The sequence below is a fragment of the Bos javanicus genome, chromosome 21, assembly GCF_032452875.1.
Source record: "Bos javanicus breed banteng chromosome 21, ARS-OSU_banteng_1.0, whole genome shotgun sequence".
Lineage (NCBI taxonomy): Eukaryota > Metazoa > Chordata > Mammalia > Artiodactyla > Bovidae > Bos > Bos javanicus.
Genome location: NC_083888.1, coordinates 10,286,915 through 10,291,685, shown reverse-complemented (window position 1 = coordinate 10,291,685; position 4,771 = coordinate 10,286,915).

The following is a 4,771-nucleotide window of genomic DNA, read 5'->3' as shown; positions in this document are numbered from 1 at the left end:
ACAGGCCAGGATGTCCTCGCTATTGCTTTGTACCGCTTTTGGAGTTAATTGCCCCACAGGCTTCATCTTCTTAATGAAATTTATAGCATTGTCAGAGACGTTGGGAGATACGGCTGCAGTTTAGGAGACTTTACAGAAAACAGAGACATAAACAGAGGGGAAAAGAAAATACATACTTGGATCCTAATGCGTCTGCAACCTTCCCTGAGTGGTGCGGGACTCCCCAGACCCCGGGGAGGCATTGCGGCACCTTAACCCTTTCAGGCCTGTAATGGAATATTCATGGAGTACAGGCTAATGGAAAGTTCATAATGCGTGTCATAGGGCCCATGGTAGGCATTCGATAAATACTTAATGATCAGCTTTACAGGATTAGAACTGCTGGCAAGCGATGAATGGGACTCATGGGCTGTGCAGCCCTGTGTCTCAGGTGTGGCTGCTGCTCAGGAAAAATTTTCTGGGTGATGGATGAATGAATAACCGATCTCACTGGAGAATATTTCTCCATCATTAGCTGGACGCTTTCAGGTTTGAGCCCCCCGACCATCCACTTGACAGTCCTAGTGTTTCATTAATGACTGATTCGGGCCTGGAACTGGCACTTCGGGGCTCCCATCCCAAACTTGTTGACTTCAGATGGACTGGAGAGATGGTCTGTGAATGCCCTGTGTTCTGAAGCTAGCTACGGAAGATTTGGGAAGTTAGAGATTAAATGCAATTCTGGATCCTGGATTGGAGCCTGGGACAGAAATTGAAAGAGCATTCAAAGAAAAACTGGTGAAATCTGACAGTCTTGACTTCCGTTAATATTATTGTACTTAACTGTAGTTAATTTCTTAGGATCATAGGTTAGCATTATGGCAAACTGGAAGTTGTACAGGAATTCTCTGCACTATCTTTGAATTCTTCTATTACTCTCAGATCATTTCACAATAAAAAAGTTTTTGACAATAAAAACAACTCCACATTATCAGGACACAAAATAAATTATGTAATAAAAAATGCATAGAATGAAATGAGAAGTTATATTCTCTTTCTCTACTAGTAAATGATTTTTCTAACTCGTCCTTACCCTCTCTGCTCAGTTTTTCCCGGCCCTCCTTTGCTTCTCACAAAATTCTACCTGAATCTCTGGCTTCAGTTGTTTTTACATTCATTATTTATGCACATGACAAATGCTTCCACCGCACATTGAACTCACAGAGGAAGATGGTGTTTTGTTTATCCTCGTACCTTCGGAGTTGTTCATTTGAAACCATGTGAGCATAAATTCACAGAAAGAAAACCAATCTTTAACAAGAAATACCATGATCCCAAAGACATTATTATAGAAATTGGAAGGTTGATTTGACTGCATTGAAAGTGTCCAAAATCACAATAGCCATGAAATTAAAAGACGCTTGCTCCTTGGAAGAAAAGCTGTGATGAACATAGACAGCATGTTAAAAAGAAGAGACATCACTTTGCTAACAAATGTCCATCTAGTCAAAGCTATGGTTTTTCCAGTAGTCATGTATGGATGTGAGAGTTGGACCATAAAGAAGGCTGAGCACTAAAGAACTGATGCTTTCAAACTGTGGTGCTGGCAAAGATTCTTAGAGTCCCTTGGACAGCAGGGAAATCAAACCAGTCAATCCTAAAGGAAATCAGCCCTGAATATTCATTGGAAGGACTGGCGCTAAAGCTGTAGCTCCAATACTGTGGGCACCTGATGTGAAGAACCAACTCATTGGAATAGATCCTGATGCTGGGAAAGATTGAGGGCAGCAGGAGAAGGGGGTGACAGATGGTTGAATGGCATCACCAGCTCAACAGACATGAGTCTGAGCAAACTCTGGGAGATAGTAAAGGACAGGGAGGCCTGGCGTGCTGCAGTCCATGGGGTTCACAAAGATCAGACACGACTAAGTGACTGAACAACAACAAAATACATGGCAAATCCATCTCATCAGAGTGATTCAAAAGGTTCTCCTCCTCAAGACGGTCCAGCTACCGAGTTTCCTTTCATTTTGCTCTATGGCACGCCCTAAGGGTTTGCTCTTGACAACCTGTACAAAAATGGCTTAATATCCTCAAGTCCAGGCTCTAGCCTGCCTGAAGTGTGAATGAAGAGGTAGAGGGCCACCAATTTCCCTCTAAAAAGCACAAAGAGCAATTTCACAAAACATTTTATTCTTACACTCTAGGCCAGAATTTAGTCAAATGATTAAAACTTCTAGCTGCAAAATCAGCTGGGAAATACAATTCAGCTAAACAGCCTGATAATCACCTAAAATAGGAGAAAGTTGGATATCAGAGGATACTTCTGAATTCTGGCCACACTTATTTTATCTTATAGAAATTTGTCCATTAAAATGTTTATTTTTCCCTATGGAAGTTAACATACAAAGTATTTTCTATGACAAAACTATTGAAATAAAATTTACATACAATGCAATGTAGCCTTTTTATTTAAGTGCATAGTTCAGTGGCTTTCAGTATCAATATTTTTGCAGAGTTGAGCAACCATCAACACTATCAGAACATTTTCATCATTCCAAAAAGAAACCCTGCACACATTAAGTCATTCCCTGTTTCCCCCTCTCCCAATTCCTGTTGAACACTAATCTAATTTCTATCTCTATGTTTTGCCTGTTTTGAGTATTTTACATAGATGGAATCATACAATATGTGGCCTTTTGTGTCTGGCTTCTTACATTTAGTATAATATTTTTAAGGCTTATCTCTGTTGTAGCCACCACATGTATTAATAATTCATATTATTTTTTATGACCAAATAGTAGCCATTGTATCAATATATCACATTTTGTTTATCCAATCATCACTTGATGAATATTTGAGTTACATTCACTCTGAAGCCATTATGAATAATGCTGTTCAGAACTTTCCTGAAGAAGTTTTGTGTGAACATACATTTTCACGTATGTTTTAGTTCTCCTGGGAATATTCCTAAGTGTGGAACTGCAGGGTCATATGGTAACTCTGTGTGTAACATTTTAAGAAAGTGCCAAACTGTTTTCTAAAGTAGCTGCACCATTCTACACTCTTACAACAATGCATAAGGGTTCTAACTTATCTACATCCTCATCAACACCTTTGTTGTCTTTTTCATTTTAGCCAGACTAGTGGGTGTGAAGTGGATTCTCACTGTGGTTTTGCTTTGCATTTCCCTAAGGAGTAAGAGTGGTGAGCATCTTTTCATGTGCCTATTGGCCCTTTGTATATCTCCTTTAGAGAACTATGCAAATTCCTTGTCCAGTTTTAATTGAATTATTTCTTTTTTTTATTGTTCAGTTATAAGACTACTTGGTGTATCATGGATGTAAGTTTCATATGAGATACATGATTTAAAAATATTTTCTCCTATTCTGTGGGTTGTGTTTTCATTTTCTCGATGGTGTTTTTGGAAGCATAAGATTTTTATACAATTTTAATAGAGCCTAATTTACCTATTTTTGCTTTTGCTGCTTGATCTAAATGTCTATCCTTAGCCAGAACCACACTGTCTTGATTATTATGTCTTATGTTATTAGTATCAGATTGAAAAATATGAATTCTCCAACTTTGTTGTTTTTCAAGATTGTCTATACTGAGCCACTTTCATTTCCATCTAACTTTTAGGATCAGTTTGTCAATGTAAAGCAAAAAGGCAGGTGAGACATTTAGTGGGATTGCCTTAAATCTGCAGGTGATTTGAGGAATTGTTGCCATTTGAATGATATTTTCTTCAATCCATGAACATGAAAAATCTTTCCGTTTATTTCGGTCTTCTTCAATTTCTCTCACTGATGTTTGGTAGTTTTAGTTTCTAAGTATTACTCTTGTCCTAGTCACAGAAATCATTAAAAAAAAAAAAGAAAAGAAAGAAAGGATTCCAGTTTGGAAAGGAAGAACTAAAGCTGTCAGTGTTTGCAGATCATGTGATACTATACACAGAAAATCCTAAAGACACCACCAAAAAACTGTTAGAACTAATAGTGAATTCAGTAAAGTTTCAGGATACAAAATTAACATATAAAATATCGTGTTTTTATACACTAACAACAAACTTTCGGAAAGGAAGTTAAGAAAACAGTCCCATCTACAACTGCATCAAAAAGAATAAAATCCTTGGAATAAATCTCAAAAGAAGGTGGAACAAAGCTCACCTGTATTCGGAAAACTATAAGACACTGATGAAAGAAACTGAAGACAACTCACGCACTGGAAATATATACCATGCTCAGGAATTGGGAGAATTAGTATTGTTGAAATGACCATAGTACAAGGCAAACTACAGATTCAATGTAACCCCTATCAAAATACCAGTGGCATTTTTTACAGAACTAGAACAAATAATGATAAAATCTGCATAGAAATATAGAAGATCCCAGATAGCCAAAACAGCCTTGAGACAGAGGAACAAATCTGGAGGTATCACATTCTTTGATTTCAAACTATACTCCAAAAAGCTATTGTTATCAAAACAGTATGATACAGCAAAGGAAACAATAAACAAAATGAAAAAACAACCCAAAGATTCTGAGAAAATGTTTGCAAATAATGTGACCAGTAAGGGATTAGTCTCCAAAATTTGCAAACAACTTATGATGCTTAACAACATTAAAAGAAAACACCCACTCAAAAAATTGGTGGAAGATATAAATAGACATTTCTCCAAAGAAGACATACAGATGGCCAATAGGCACACAAAGAGATGTTCAACATCGCTGATTATTAGAGAAATGCAAATGAAAACTACAATGGGATATCACCTCACCCCAGCCGGAAT